Consider the following 18,086-nt stretch of genomic DNA (forward strand, 5'->3'; position numbering starts at 1 on the left):
CATGGCAATGAAAATTGGTTATTGTTACACATAACACAATGTAGTAATCCTCAAAATATTATGTTGGAATTAAAAAGTATGAAAGAACACACACTATGTGACTTCAGTACAAATCTAATACCAAGCAAAACTCACCTTTGATGTCAGAAACCAGAACAGTGTCTGCTTCTGGAGAGGAATGCAGCTGGCCAGAGACCATGCATATGGTGGCCTTTGAGTTCCCAAATGATGCTCTTTTAGCTCTGCATTTATGAAATTATTAAACACATATGTTTACTTTGTAATTTTAAATTATATGTTTATGAAGTTTTACTATACCTCAGTAGAATTTTGCCTAGCAAGCAACTATTCATTAAAAATTCTTAATTGTATTCATGAATATAAGCATGGGAACTTGCTCAGGTTTATCCCACAGGTTAATTGATGTCTGAAAATGCATTTGCTAATCCATACAGCATTATAAGTTCAAGTATTGAATGTGTTATCCTCTATAAAGGCTCTGACAATATCCACTCCTATTACATCCAGGAATGAATATTATCAATCATTTCATCCTTTCATTAATCTTGTAGGCAAAAGTCAGAGTTTTGGTGCATATGAGGTTTACAGAATATCATGACTGTCTCTAATAACATCTTCATTAAGAATCCTATTTCTTGTGACCAGGTGGTGGCACATGCTTTTAATCCCAGCACTCAGGAGGCAGAGGCAGGTGGATCTCTGTGAGTTTGAAACTAGCCTGGTCTACAACATCTAGTTTCCAGGACAGCCTCCAAAGACACAAAGAAACCCTGTCTGGAAAAAATCTATTTCTTGAGACTGGAGAGAGAGCTCAGCAGGTACAAAGTTTCGTACAGAGCTCCTATTTAGAGGAAAGTTAGATCTCATCATCTACATCATGTTTCTCTGTATAAGGCACTCTTCACAGAACAAATATGATGGAAATCACTCTTAAACAATGCCCTTTATATATGTTCAAAGACTAGAAGGTACACTGTAAGACTGAGCTTTACTTGGTTTTATGAACCTTCCAAAATTTACAATCTAGAACACAAACATTTTAAATTTCTAACCTAAATTTTCATTACTAATTTTCTTTCTGATTCTCCTCAACACACAGAAAAACAAAAACAAAAACTTCACTGCAGTACTATTTCTCATTATTGATAAATATAACTCACAAATTCTAAGACACTTACAACTGCATTTGTCAGCTTTATGTCACTGGATGAAATACAAATGCATGCTGTTTGTAAAGGAGAAGAGTGTTGCAGGATCCTGACGGGTGTCCCTTGGGGGTGGGGAAAAGTAGGTGCAACACCAATGGCATAGACATCAGGAACAAGTGGAAGCAACAGGCTCATTTTATTCCAGGAAGGGTGAGCCTTATATACTCCCCCAGCCCTGCCTTGGGGAGGAGATTCACTAAGCTGGCATCTGTTGTGGTGACGGGATTGCTGTCCGGAGGCCCACATCATCTCTCCTTAGACTGGGCTGCTGTTGTCAAGACCCTCTGGCAGACTCAGCCTGGCTGTCAGGAGATACCTACTGTGCATGCTCTTACTTTCAGTCTAGGCTGGCCTTTGGGAGATGTTTACCTCACATGATATAGGCTTAGTTATCCCACAGAAAAAATGGCTGTTTAACTCACATTTTAGGGAGGATAAAGTCCAGGCAGCTTAACATAACCTCTCTGGTAAAAGCCAGCTCTTGGCTGCATTAGTGCATCAATGGCAGGTAAGTGTTTCAGAGCAAATAATGGAGTACATATTGAACCAGAAAAGCAAGGAGAAGCCAGAATTGCCTCCATTTGTCATGGCCTTTTTATAAGAACTCAGGGGACACACAGGAGCTATGCCATGCTTCTAGTGACCTAACAACCTCCTACTAGGCCCTAACTCTTAAAGGTTCTACTCGCCCCAACAGCACAACCTTGGGCACCAAATTATTATCACATGAAACCTTTAATGACACAGTTCGGCTTTGTTCAAACCATAGCATGCGTTGTTTCACATTTTGATTTCTCCTGAAATTGGAAAGTATTCTACACCTGATACCACACTACTAATTAAATGATAAGATTCTAATTTACTTAAACATTTATGTGGCATAAAATAATCATGCATGTGGTAACTGACAAAGTTTCACATTTGATGAGGGTCAGTAACATTTTTCATAAAACATTGAACTTTTGTTCAAGTTCAGCCTCCCTGTCTAACTTTTGCTCAAATGATTCGATATTTGGCCCTGAAACAAAAGCTGAATTTCTCCAGAAATTATATCAAGGGAGCTTAGATATTGAAGGTTCTTGTAGAGTTGATAATGTCTGCTTGAAATGTGTGAACAATTACAGTGATGTGATTGTTGGAGCTAGATATTCCTTTGCAAACTGGGAAAGTATTATTAATCTAATGATAATATTTTCCCTCTGAAACTGAGAGATTCTTAATCCAAATAAATCCCTTGAATGTTTACAGACTCTTTAGGTTAGAATTGCCTCTGTATCTAATAAACCCTATTTACCTTTAGTGGAAAGCCTGACAGCTATTTATGGGAAACAAAGGCAACAAAAAGTAAGAATAAACATGCACTAAGAGTTCCTGCTGACCAACGCAAAAATGAAAACAGAAAAGAAAATGTCCACTATTGAAACTTGACCAGTACACTGTAAATCTTTACTGTCTAGATTTTGCCAGGACTGGAATATGAGGGTTGTTTTTAGTTTTTTATTTCACTATAACTGCTTGTCAGTCTCTACTGATTGACTCTGTGGCGTTTTCTTCTGGGTAGCCTCCTTCAATGTCCTCAAACAAGTCAAGCATCGTCAGTTATATAGTTCCTATCACCTATGACTACTCCTTGGCAAACTGTCACAGCTGTGTGAAGTAATGTATAACTCCCTCAAGAACTTGAGCTTCTGAAAGATGATGAACAAAGCACATCGAGGATGCTGTGGTTTGAATGAGAAATGTTCTCTATAGGCTCTGTATCTGAACACTTGGTCCCCTGTTAATGGCACTATTTGGGTTGGCTGTGGAACCTTTAGGAGGTACACACTGGCTGGGAGAAGCAGGTCACTGGAGGCAGAGTCTAACAGTTTGTAGTCTCACCTGGCATCTGGTTCACTGTCTCTGCTTCCTGTGAGCACATGGAAATGTGACCGACCACCCAGCTTCCTGCTCCTGTTGTTGCGTTGGCTGCTTCCTGCCATGTTTTCCACCATGATGATCTCACATCCCTTTGGAACTGCAAGCCAATGGAATTACTTTCATCCATAAGTCAGTTTTGGTCATGGCATTTTATCTCAGTGATAAAAAAAATGGTACAATGTGGGTCTAGCCATCTGGTCTGGTATCAAGCAAATATACAATTAACTCCCTTGGTACTCTCAGCTTTCTAAGTTACATCCATATAGGTCAAATCTAGGAGGATGAGCACTCCAGTTATTTGTTAACATTTGGTTGCTCCTTTACCTGTAGCTTCTCAGGGAAATCCTTCTACATTCACAAGGACTCTTGATACAGAGCATGCAAAAACACCATAAACTGAGCATCACAGAAAACAAAACAAAACAAACAAAACACAAGTTCCTAGATTAAAACCAATGTGAGAAGCTAGCAAACAACACCACAAACAAGAATCCAAACAACACACATTAAAATAATCCACTCCTGTTTTACAAACCAATTGTTTATTTTGTTTTTATTACTTTTTCTCTTTTAAAGACTCATGATTTCAGTGGTTGACCAAGTCTATTAATAAGTGGAAGCAAAGCATGCAGATCTGTCTTTTTCTTGTTGGGAACTGAAGCACTGGTGTCCTTTGCTGTGATGTTGCCATGTTATGGGAACATATTGGGAATCATATCTCAGAGCATCTGAACTTAGTTTGACTGTCTAGAATGTGACCTTTCTAGTGATTTTTTCCCTCTCCTGGTTTCAAAACCTATGAAGGGATAGTCTCTTCAAGCTTTATTGCTGCAAGTATCTAATATTTAATCAGTGCTTGTGTAATAATGGAAATAAGTATTAGAAAGGGTTGGTGCAGATCCGCTTTTTGGACACTATATGGAGTTTTTCCTCCTGAGATTCCCTCACCAGTACACTCATGAATAATTGACTAATAGTCACAAGACAATCCCATCTCGCCAAACACGCAAGTCAAGCACATGTTCTCAACAATCTTCATTGCTCAGTGTCCTCAGTAGATTTTAAATTAAATGTTAAAACTGGATGTGAAGGTGAGTAGCTAGAGCTGGCAAGAGTAGCATTGTATCCCAAACTGAATATGTAAACTTGATATTTATTTTTTAACAGACACCATCCATCTCTTCCCTGGCCTACAGGTTGAATTTGTCCATAAAGGTTGGATTTTTTCCCAAGGACCAAGAAACAAACTGATGTAATGTTCATTTTCAATTCAAACTTGGCATTGGAAAGATAACAAAGTAAAACCTAGTTTCTGCCAAAAGCTAATAAAAACACGAGTTATGCCAAATGCCCCTAAAATATATTGGGCAGCTCATGAGCACAGTCACTTAGTACTGTGTTAGAAACATAAGGCAGATTTCTGCTCCTGATATTCAACTAAACTATTGACAAGAAAACCAGAGGGCCCTGTGACATGCAGTACACCCCAACCAAGCTGTACCGTCCAATACTTGCTTGTTTTGGTCCTGGTTTGTAGTTAACACTGCAGCTATCTTCAGCTTAGTCTAATTCACCCCATACAGCGACTATCAAAACCAGCCCTGTTACCAATCGTTTCCTACAAGTTAATAGTATGCTTTGGGGTCATTTTGAACTCATTTGCTTTGTGTAGCTCCTTAAAAAAAAGCCCATAAGAAGGAAATCTTAAAATGATCTCCTTTAATTTTTTTCTGCCTTAGAAAGGAGAGATTTTTAAGAATCTACAGGGAGAAAAAGCTGAATTTGGGGAGTTTTTTTCCAATTATCTAGAACACAGCAGTGATTTTAGAAACAGTATTTAAGATTTCCTAGTCAATTAAAGGAAGTGGTAGACACACCATCTCAAATCCATCTAGGTCTTCATGATGGGAAGTAAGTTCTATACACTCCAAAGGAAAGGCCACACTTGCTTAAGAAAAAGTGTGGTGTTAAAGTCATAGACATGTTTTGATAGTCAAGCTGTCTTTGTCTGGGGCAATTATGGCTATGGGTTGGAATGCTGGTATTCAATCTCAGTTTAGATATTAGTTATGATGATTAAGTTTTTATCTGTGTGTGGAGTTAGTAAACACTTTTTGTTTGTTTGTGTACATTTGTAATAGTCTCGAGACTATTTCATGCTTAAAAATAACAATTAGCCTTCCATGGGGGATCTTCAAAGTCTACCACCCTCCCTGGGGAGGAGAAAAGGAATGGGATAGGTCTGGGGAGGAGGGGAGAGAGAGGGAACTGGGATTGACATGTAAAACAAGCTTGTTTCTAATTTAAAATTTTAAAAAGTAACAATTAGCCCAAGTTTACTTAAAATAGCATTCCTGGTGAGGTAGGCAACAAAGGCAGGTGTGTCCCCTAGAAAACAGCAAATAACATGCACTTTGACCAGTGTAGAGCTTTGGGGTACAGCATCAGAAGTCCTTGCTATGGCCTTTGACCATTAGCCTATTTTAAAAGTATTTCCTCCTTATCCATACTGAGCAGAGAAGAACACACCAATTAGCTATCTAGTACCTAACAGTCAGCCCTGACAACATGCATACACGTAACATTATACAGATTAAGCAGGTTGTATTTAGGAAAATATCTGTATATACATATGCATGTGCCTTAGGGTTTCTATTGTTAGGAAGAGACACCATGACCATGGCAACTCTTATAAAGGAAAACATTTAGTTGGGGTACAGTTTCAGAGTTTTAATCCATTATCATCACAGTAGGACATGGCAGCATGCAATAGTGCTGGATAAATAGCTGAGAGTTCTATATCCTGCAAGCAACAGGATGTGGTCTGTCTTAACTGGGAGTGACTTGAGCATATATGACACTTCTAAGCCTGCCTCCACAGTGATACATTTTCTCCAACAAGACCACACCTATTCCAACAAGGCCAACAATAGTGCCACTCCCTCTGGGAACAATTTTCTTTCAATCCACAAGAGCATATAACAATTAATGAAAAAAACAAAAACCATGAATTTGAAAGAGAGCAAGGAGTGGTATATGGGAGGATTTGGAGAGAGGAAAGTGACAGAGAAATAATGTAATTATCTTACAACCTCAAAAAATAAGAGAAAAGGAGTCTCTTAAAGCCTGGAATTTTTATTCAGTGGCAGAATGCCTGTCAAGGAGACAAGAGATCTTGGGTTCAATTCCCCAGCACTGCCAGAAAAGAAACAAAAGTTAAAATTAAAGTCTAATGTTTCCTGGATTAGTAAATTCAAATGTGGCATCACTGGATGGAAGATATAAACTCAAGAGCTAAAGGGAGATTAGAAGAGCAATGAAGTCCAGGTCCAGATGGCCTCAGTGCAGAATTCTACCACAAATTCAAAGAACAGCTTATACCAATTCTTCTCAAAGTGTTCCACACAATAGAAGCAGAAGGGTCTTTGCCAAACTCTTTCTATGAGGCTTCAATAACCTTGATCCCCAAGCCACACAAAGATACAACTAAGAAAGAGAACTTCAGACCAATATCCCTCATGAACATTGATGCAAAAATACTCAATAAAATACTGGCAAATCAGATCCAAGAACACATCAAAACAATCATTCACCACGATCAAGTAGGTTTCATCCCAGGGATGCAGGGATGGTTCAACATACGAAAATCCATCAACGTAATCCACCATATAAACAAGCTGAAAAACAAAAATCACATGATCATCTCACTAGATGCTGAAAAAGCCTTTGAAAAAATCCAACACCCCTTCATGATAAAGGTCTTGGAGAGATTTGGAGTACTATTCAGCAGAAAAAAATAATGGAATCATGAGATTCGCAGGCAAATGGATGACACTAGAAGAAACCATCCTGAGTGAGGTAACCCAGTCACAAAAAGAGAAACATGGCATGTACTCTCTCATATATGGATTTTAGACATAGATCTGGGGAGTGCCAGCCTACAATCCTATGGCCAGAGAGTCTGGGAAACAGAAACTTCATTTAGTGGCTGGTTAAGTACTGAGCTGAACTCAAGAAAGCCAGTAACAGAGAGGTAGGACTGATGATCAAAGGGATTAAGACTGGGCTGGTTTAACCCCCAGAAACAGCTGACCAGACAAAGGTTAACTCTTGAATCCCAGGCATCAGCCTGGGAATCCAGCATGGGACTGATCAATACCCCCTGATTTTGGGTGTCAGTGAGGAGGCCTAGGGAACCTATTGAGCCTTGGGCAGCAGATCAGTACCCATCCCAAGTATACACACAGACTTTGGACTCCCATAGAACAATGTGAGGTGCACTCTCACCCTGAACTCTTGGGGAAGGGTCTAGGCCCTGCCCTATATGAAATGACAGACTATGGACACCCCCATGGAGGGCCTCACCCTCCCTGGGGGAATGAGGGGATAACGGGGGGGGGGGTTGGGGGGAGGGCACGGGAGGAGGGGAGGGAATGGGAGAGGGACCTGGAACTGACTTGTGAAGCAACCTCGTTTCTTATCTAAATTTAAACTGGAAAAAAATAAAGTTATTTGAATGCATGTTAAACATTAATGTAATTTTTGAAAGGTTATATCTGATTTTTTTTACCAAAATAAATCTGAAGAATAAAAAAAAATAGAAAAAAAAAAGAAGAGCAATGAATGGTCAAGCAACCATAAGGCCAAGAGGGATGAGGATGCATAACTCCCATGCTTGTTTTCTTTGAGAGGCACCTGAATTGAGGTAGTTAGAGTTCTGCCCAATAATTCTCCATTGTCATTGTTCATTCCTAATCAGTATGGTAAGGAAACAGCAAAGCATTTATCTCAGCCTCATATTTTCCAAGCAGAGAAGCCAGGGCTAATGATGGAAGAGTAATCCAAGGCTCCCAAAAGAGGAACTACCCTAGCAGTCCTAGGCAGTGAGAGTTGAGTTTGTGCTTCATCCTTCCTTCCTTCCATCATGAGCCATGTGGGAGTGCATGATAGGAGCCCTGTGACTAAAAATTGAGTGTAAGAGGATCACACATAGAAAAGTCACCACTGGCAGGTCCAGACACTGCCATGATTGGGTGTTTTCTTCATTTGCTTGCTTTATATTAGAAATAATATTTGTATTTATTCTTTAATAATTTCATAGAATATATTATGAGACTATCTGCTCCCCTCCTCCAACTCTGTTTTTAAAGGCATTAAAAACATTATTTTTTCTAGTCTGCAGAGCTTATGGGAACTTTTCTATATCACATATTTCTGTTCTTATACCTGAGGATCTAACAGATTCATCATAGAAGGCATCTTCACAAGAACTCTGAAAATGGTTTGAGTATTTTCACGAGGATACATACCTTCCTCAAGGAAGCGGAGATTTTCTGATATGGAGATATGGTGTTTAGTGCTTCTCAAGAGAGATACAAAACACAAGAGCATCCAAAACAAGGCAAATGACAGCCAAAATCAGAGAGGAAAATCACTTTACAATGTCATTATAAATATGATGCTAAAACTCCAAATTCATTTTTGTGCTGTGAGTCAGTATCAATAATTTGCATAACAAAAATAAAGAAAGAAGGCAAGAGAAGCAACTTTAAAGGAAGATCTAGCCACCAAACCAGAAGTTGGGACTGTGCCCTAATATAAGCAGAAAAATCAACACTGTGTGTATTTGAGAGTCACATTTGTCCACAAATTAAATTCCCCAATATGCTTGGATTTACCAAAATGTCAAACAAAATGTGTTCAGAAGGGTTTATTGAGAACATCAAGAGAATTGTTACATCAAAAGTTTTTTGTGACACCATTGTTTTTTTCTGAATAAAACACTTTCATAGGTGCTTTTATTTTCTTATTTGTTTAGCTGGTTGATTTTGGTTTTTTGAGATAATGTCTTGATATGTAGGCCAGGCTATCCTTGAGCTTTCAATCCTCCTATCTCAACCACTTGAGCTGGTATCATAGGCATGAACTATCACACTGTGCTCTGACCGGCAAGGCACAATGGGAGTCGAGCCCACGGGAACCTGGAATGAATTAGACAAGAGACACGAGGAAGATGGACAGCAAGACAACATGGCTGATGGAGCTGCATTTAATGAGAATTCTGTAGAGGCTTAAATAGGGGAAATGAGGTACTGGGGATGGGGCAGAAGACTGCAGGATGGTGAGGGAGGGGTCTTGCCTAGTAACCAGGCCACTGAAGGGAAGCAGGTAACAGGCATTAGCAAGGTTAAAGGGTCACAGACAGAGGGGGTTAAGTGATCTAATTGTGGAATGTTTCCTTCCTGCCATCAGCTATTTCCTGTGAGCCCAAGTTCTGTTCATTAGGAAGCTGGGGAGGGGATGGACTATCTTTAAAAAAGACTGACAATATTTACAAGAGGTTCTAAATAAAAATGATCATTCCCAACAACACTGGGCAAATTCTCCCACTTGATTCAGATGTCTAAACCTGAAATTTCTGTGAAAAGCATGGTGGGAAAACATCATGGCTTTCAATGCCTAGAGGATCACAAAAACCACTAAAGTAGTTTCTGTTCTTTCTGTCTAGGCTGTCCTGTTGTCTTCAGGAAAATGCTGAAGTGGGAAGAAGGCATTGAACACTGTCATGTAGTGACACATCTGAAAATATGTTTCTGTCTTTTCCGTAATACAATCTGTGTTGTTGTTTTGTCACACACATTTAAAATGATAAAGGTTATTTGGCTTACTAGAAAACTTTTGAGGTTAACAGACTCATAAAATGAAACAAAACCATCATTTTTCTTAGTAAAAATATATAAACACATTAGAACACAAAAAGCCATAATTATAGAACAGGCTGTAAAGAACACAAACACATTAAAATATGATTGTTAAACAAAACACTCTTAAAAATTTGAACAGTAGGAACCTCAGAATTGATTGGATATGGAGTGCAAATGGCTGGCATTTCCAACAAAAAGCTTTTACTTTTTATGTAGAAATAAGATTCTGAGTGAGTAAAATCCAGGATAATGATCTTCCCAAACATTACTCAGACATGAGCCATATCTGACTTCAATTAGGACTTGATAAAAGATGTTGTGTAATTTATCTTTACAAAAAAACTCTCCTGGCAATATTTTCCTAAGATGGCTGGATACATTCTTGACTTCTCTACATGTTCTTACCTAGAAGAGTATACTTACACTTAATTAAAGGTTATAATAGAATTACTTCTTACTTGGAGTGAGTATACCATGCATACTTTGCGTAAGCTTTAATACAACTTTCCAGATGGCAACTCATGTCTATACTTTCCTTGTGGAAAAAAATAGAAATTAATACTCAAGGGCACAGAATGAAGATGTGGTGGCAATTGGGGATTGGCACAGGTTTGCATGATATCAGAGTCAGTTCATTGTGCTCTACATTGTTACCTATGAACAGTCTAAAAATGGGAGGTGTTCAAGTGCCCCACCCAACCTGCATTGGAATTAATGCTCCTGGGTTTCATTACCAGAGCACTGGTCCAAATGTGGCATAACCTGTTCTGCCACACATGCTGCTATATTTCATTAGTAGAGCAATTCTTCTTGCCAGGGCACCATGGTAAAAACTGTAAATTCAGAAGGTCACACTATAGGAGTGAAATGACTTTCACAGAAAAGTAGACAGCATGGGTGTGGGATGAAAACACGTGAGCTTTCAACATTTCAGCTGCCATCAAATACGGGGGATCTGTGATATAACACACAGACAAGATGTATTTATTCTTTGTGATCCAGTCTAACTTGCTCAAAACAGATGAATAATGATAGGTCGGTGAGGTTCTTTCTAATTCCGTTTTTTTTTTTTCTATCTATCATGGATCTCAAGAAATGAAATTCACTGCACAGATGAAGCAAAGTATGCCAGTACGAAGGTATTAGCACGTAGCTTGATAGTCTCTTAACAGCTGGGTTCTAGTCTTTCAACTAGATCATGGTCAATGTTATGCAGTTTTAGAACATGCCTGAAAGGTAGGCATGACATTATACACCTGTAATCCCAGCATTCGGAAGTAAACAAAAAATTGAGACAGGTACTTTTATTTCAAAGAAATCGTGTCCAAGATAAAATTACACAGAGGTATTTCTGGGACTTAATTGTAACTTAGTGGTACAGTACTTGCCTAATGTGTACAAGGCCCCATGTTCCATCCTCAGAACTATATGTTTGTAATTTTATATGTGTAATTTTACATTGGAGGAGATATTTCAATTTGAGCAATGTAGAAGCTGGTTAAAGAAGAATAGTCAGTGCTCTTAACACGCCTTTAATCCCAGCACTCGGGAGGCAGAGGCAGGCAGATCTCTGTGAGTTCGAGGCTAGCCTAGTCTACAAGAGCTAGTTCCAGGACAGCCTCCAAAGCCACAGAGAAACCCTGTCTTGAAAAAAGCCAAAAAAAAAGAATAGTCATTGATATTTTCTACCAAGCAATGATAAACACAAAATTCCATAACCATGTATATCTTTCCATAGATATTAGAAAACCACTTGATGTTAAGCATCACACGCTTTCATATTTTGTATTTATTTTAAATGTTCTCCAGACATATTCTATAGAAACAAAATGTATTTTCTGAATACACAAGAATGTTTTAGGAAAACTACTTAATTTTAGTGAAAGAACTTTATGGCAGAAAAACCTACTTTCTCCTGATAACTGTTATTTCTCTTTTCATTCTGCTAAATCCCTAATGCATAGATACCCAGAATATAATCAGTGATCTTTAGAGATAATACCTGAAGTTCCTCCCCTCCATGTATATCATGGCACTCCTCTAATTAAGAGCATGGAGTCTAATTCTCTTCACGTAAATCGAGGCTGGTTCTTAAAGCTTGCTATGACCACAATACACAGCAGCAATGTCAACACACCCCTGAGAGATCTGAGGATCCCTGGCATAGAATCCAACTTAAAGCCACCAGAAGTTGAGTCTTCTGGTGGATTTTGAGAACCCAAGGAAAGTTCTGAAAGATTTGTCCCATATAAACAGAGAAGCATAATGGATGAGAACCAAGACATCTCAGTTGATAGGACAAATGGCAACAACAAGTGAGAGGTCTTTTGGCCACTCTAGACCAGCTCAACTGGTAGTGGAAAGCAGTTTCACCACTGATCAGGTTGATAGCATCACAGAGCTCTGAAAATTCTTACTCATAGAAGATGTTGATTCATAAAAATACAAGTTTGTAGATCATTATCATTTTAAATGTTAGAGTCATTTGCTATCATGAAAAAAGGAAAGGGAAGTACCAAATAAAATGACTCTGCATATATCACTGCTACGTTATGCAGAGTAGGCAGTTAGAGAGTGAAGTCACATGATGAAGTTGAACTAAATCACTGAAACAAGCAAGGCACCTGTCTTCCCAAGATGTGCTTTCTTTTTTGCCTCCCACAAGCCATGAGTGAGTGAGAGTACAAACCGTGGGTCTTGATTCCTTTATCAAACCTCTATCTCCAAAAGATATTTACATTATGACTCATAACAGTAGCAACATTACAGTTGTGGAGTAGAAACAAAAAATGATTTTATGGCTGTGGGTCACCACTACATGAAATATATTAAAGGGTCACAGCATTAGGAAGGTCGAGAACCAATGCACTGGACCATCTCTTCCTGCAAACACGAGCAAATAGAAATGGCAGAGAAAAGGCATTGCCCCCTGAGAGTCTAGACTACTCCATTCTGTCCTTCCTTAACTATATCACCACTAACTTTATTGAATTTACTAGCAGCCATACCTAAAGTGTATTTTGAATTTTTGCCTAAAATTAATTTCCTCAAAAAATGATTTGGCAGTTGGTTAGAGAATAACACTACCAAAAATTATGATCTGGAAAATTATAGACAATATTTTGTCCATGGCTAAATACTTGGTTAATTTTTCACTTGTATTTCCATAATATTTATCACATGTTAATAAGTTATAATCTCAGACTGGAGAGATGGTTCACAAGTTAAGCAAACTTGTTGCTCTTACAGAGGACCCAGGTTTTGTTTCTAGCACCCATTTTGGGTGGCTCACAACTGCCTGTTACCATAGCTCCAAGAAATCTGTCTGCCTTCTGCAGGAACACACACACAAACACACACACAGACAAATTTTAAAAAATGAAAAGTATAATTTTAAAGACAGTAAGTGCTTCAAGTTTTAATTTTGCCACTTTGTACAAAAGAGAAACATGAACTAGACTCAGTCAGTTTACAGCAGATACTGTTAAGAGCATGACCTCATACTGCTGTGCTCTGAACCAGACATCTAAGTTGACTAAGAGTTCACTGAACTTGAATTGTCACAGGGTTAGATAAATTTATTTCTGCATTCACAAGTGTAAAAGGATATCAGACGACACCCTGAAGAACTTGCCTATGCTGGGAAACACTTCTTAAGTACCTCCTTCTAAGGACTCCTCAGCCCAGAGTATAAATGAGGTGAAGAATGTTGCCTTCACACCCAAGCCTATATTTTCCTGATGACCTCAAAGTAGCCATGATTAAGGAGAGAGTGAGAGTACAACCAGACAGAGCACAGGGGCAGGTAAATAACAGGTCAGTGAGTTCAGATTTAACAGCTGATCTTTAGAACCATGGTTGGCTCTGCTTGCTTGCACATCATACTGAAAGGAAGCAAAACTCTGGAAGTCAGTTTGGTTCTGACAGGAACATCAATGCCTAAAGCATACGCTGACCTCCAACTGCCCAGGCAGGATGTGAACTGTGAGAGCTTGAAAGCCTTGGTCACAGAATCTTTCCCATGCCCACTTCACCCACGGCCAGGCAGCAGGGAGAAGAAACAAAGAATTCCCAGGGCATAAAGTTGGGAAGGAGAAAGTACAGCTGGAAAAAGAAGTCCGTCAAGGGGACCAGAAGCAGGGCTGCCAGCTCAGCAAACTGAAGGATGATCACAGTTGAAGCTTCAGATTTCCCACCACGTAGGAGCAGACCACCATTTGTGATTATTCTATTCACTGCTAACATTTAATATGAAATACATGTGATTTATTTGGAGATATACAGACAGCGTATCTTCTAACTTATGAGTCACTGGGCCCAAAGTCAACCTGACAGAAAGAAGGTGAGCAGCATTCAGAAACCCAAGGTCTTGTGCTGGTAAAATGATTCAGAGGGTAAAGATTCTTTCCGCCGAGCCTGGAAACCTGAATTTCATCCTCAACACCCAAATGATAGAAGAAGAGAACTGACTCTCAGAAATTTTCCTCTATCTCCACCTCTGTGCAAGCCTGTGTTCACATGTACTCACATGCACGCCCCCCACACACAACACCACACCACACCACTCATGCACTAAGTAGAAAAGTAAGTATCATAAAAATAAATGCAGGATCATGAACTAGAAACAACAACCTATGGGCCCTCCCTTGCTTCAGAAATATGTGTGTTCCATGTACACAATAAAAAAATGTGCATGGATATTTCTCTAAACTGTAAGGAATATCCTAACAGAGATTGCTAGTTGCCAATTTCCTCATGGCAATAAACTCCCTAAACTTTAAATTAAAGTTCTGAAATTAAGAAAAAAGGTACATTTCTGAAATACTTAAATAGAATACTCCATTGAAAATTTATATGATGAAAGACTAACTCCCAATATCATGTCATTGATGGGTAGTGTATAATGTGGTCATGAGAGTAAAGCTCTCATTAATGGGGTTAGTGCCATAATAAAAGGGTTCATGAAAGGGACTTTTGCTTTCATACTCTAGTCTGCATGTAAGCAAACTAGTGTATGCACAACTCTGTGTGTGCAAGGGTCAGGTTCCTAGATCTCATTTCTCTCTGATGTTTTGGCAGTTATCCACATTCATATGACGTTAGATGCCTTTCCATCTTGATTTGGTTCAACTAGGGGGCTAAGAAGAAAGAAAAGAAGAGGGCATACTTTTTAATTTTCTTAATTAATAAATCACAGACTTCACATATTACTTACATCTTATAATCCAATGTCCTGTAACTAGTGAGAGCATGGTATCTGCTTCTAGGACAATGCACTGAGCATTTCCAGAGGAGAGATGATGGGTCCTCCCATGATAGGTAGAAGGGCAAATGGGGTACTTGCTTCAACCACAAATATCTTCATTCAGGCATCTGTGAGACTAGTTTTCATAACCTAATCACTTTTCAAAGTTCACATATCTTTAATATACTAGGAATTAATATTCAACATAAATTTTTCAGGCTACATCATCATTCACTCCATAATATACATTTTATGAATAACATGTAACACTACTCTTAGTAAAATACTTACCTTGAATATATTTTGATTCAAAAATCACACCAAGAAATGTTAAATATTTAACATCATATATTTATAAGATACTTTCACATAATATCAAGCTATATAGTAATTTTACATGTCATTAGGCTGCAGTATATTTTATCTTTGTCAATTAAGAATATTGGCTTCAAATAAGATATTTCACCATTATTTATTTTCAATCAATCTCTCAATTAAGATAAATCAGTTTATTTAAGCAAAGTAAGTAAACAGTTATTTACAAAATAATGACATGAATTAACATAAAATATGACTTGATCCTTTTGCTGTTGGGACATTTAATGAAGAATCTAGACATGAGTGCAGCTCAGGACTGTATTTAAAGCCACTTTCAAGTCAGCATCTATGTCATGATGTTGATCAACTATAGCAGAACCCTTCCCATGGCTCCTCAGTAATTACCACACTTACTGCCCTCAGAACTTACTCCATCATAGCTCTTTCTCTCAATCTGGGAGATTTTTTTTGATGAATACAGACAACTTGATCAGACTAAAACTATTGGAGCATGACTAGTTCAGATGATAACCTCAGTCCATTATATGTGAGGCTGGAGTCTCTATCAGCTTCTTCAGTGTCCAGGCCTCATGTCTGAGATGTGTTACACAATAATTGGAGTGAGTCTCAGTTCTCCATGAGAGAAATCTGATGTCAAACTATTCTTCAACTATCTTACTTTCCATTCTCCTGCAAAAAATATTTGCTTAATGAACTATCTTCACTTGACAATTCTTTTAATTAGGGTTCATTTCTGGAATTAGTGTCTTTAAAACACTAGCACTTAAAGACATAATGCTGCACATGTTTTCTGACTTACCTCACAGAACTTTAGTGGAAAGCATAGAAGACTTCATTTTACAGATGAAGCCCAAAGACTTTAAGTACCACCAATTTCGTTTTTTACCTTGACTTTTAAAAAGTATTTATTTTATTTTTTGCTAATATGGATGGAAGAAAGGCTACAAGGCAAACCTAAAATAAGTGACTTGTTTTTATAGCCCACTAGTTTCTCTGTTGAATGCAAAGGCTATCTCTCAGACCCATACCGTTGCTTTTTTGCAAATTGTTTTTATGGAGTTCTGTTTGTTCCTGGCATAAGAGACCTTCATTTGGGACCAATTACACCCTCCAGTTAAAAATTAATAGATTGAATAAAACACAAATAAGTGTGGGTCATACTTTCTATGAATTTTAAAAGCTTATTTGTTCATAAGAAAGAAACCAAATAACCATGATCACAATGCCCAACTGATAGTTGAAGTGTAGACAGATCACAAGTCACACACAGAATGAAATATTTCCAGCCAAACCATGAGAGTTTGGGGTAAGGTCACAGGATAAAATGTGTGTCCCTTCCTTAGGTGAGCCAAATTTTGAATATCCTATGACCAAATATGTAGAAGAAGCTGTTGTCCCCATTTTGTGCACACATGGTCATACAGTAAAATCACAACCAGATTTCCAGTATTCTCTTGCCAATCGAATTTTGTCTTCTTCTATTTACTCTGAGCACCTTAAAGTCAAGGTTTTCTGCACATTTTGCTAAGACTCTTCTTTAGATAATTGTGGGCTTTAGGCAACTCATCACAATGCTTGCTGTATTTAAACATATTTCTGTTGTTGGTGGTGAGATGCTGTATTTTCTTTTAATGTGTTCTTTCAAAAAGATTTATTCATTTTATTTTTTAATTTCTGGGAAGTGTTTGGCAGAAGTAAAAGTAAGGTTTTGGTTGGTTGGTTGGTTGGTTTTGTTTGTTTGTTTTGTAGACAGATCTCTCAAATGAAGATTTTGAACTACTGAAAAATTATTCCAGAGAGTCCATCTCACTTCTCACAACCTAAAATTCCAACAGATACAAATAAAACACAAAACCAGAACAATCATTGAGCAGTTATTTCCTTTTTCTTTAGCCATTTCACATAGAGCTAATTCTTACATCTATGCACTTTGATTTTTTATGAACTAATGCTATGCACTCTTATGATTCCTTTTAAATCTGTTTGATAAACATAAAATAGCATGTATTACATACATTTGTTATTTACATTGTTATATAACAAATTTGTTATTTATAATGTGCTAATTTTATGACCCATTAATGTTTGGCAAATGCAATTTCTGATTCATGGGCATTTGTTAGGACCACCCAAGTTTCCATCGATACAACACCACCCTATCTGATTGGGAAATGGAAAAGTCTACAATTCTCTCATCTTAGTGGGACTTACTGCCAAGGAAGGTTTCCAACCACAGACTCATATTAGTAGATCCCAATTAAATCCTTTGGGGAATTAATTTACTCAAAAGGGTAATATGATTATATTCTTTGGAACCATATTTGAGTGTGATAAACACTGCTGTTGCTGAACACAGACAGTACCAAAGATCCCACTGTGTCAATAAAAGTTCACCATCTTGTGTCAGTTCTATTATCCATTTTCCCCTCAAAGACTTAAGTATTCAGAAGCTTGCTGATATTCTGAACCAGAATTAAGGTTTTACTTTTTCACAAAGTTTTACTTTTCATTAAAGCAGGTACTTCCCAAAGCATGTATTAAAAGTAGACATGTGTTCTTTGAGATCAAGAACCAGATCATATTCATTTCTATACTCCAAATGTCTAAATCTTAGTAATTATGTATTAAATTTGAATAGAAGAATCAACT

The sequence above is a fragment of the Mesocricetus auratus genome, unplaced genomic scaffold, assembly GCF_017639785.1.
Source record: "Mesocricetus auratus isolate SY011 unplaced genomic scaffold, BCM_Maur_2.0 Super-Scaffold_6730, whole genome shotgun sequence".
NCBI classification, from domain to species: Eukaryota; Metazoa; Chordata; class Mammalia; order Rodentia; family Cricetidae; genus Mesocricetus; species Mesocricetus auratus.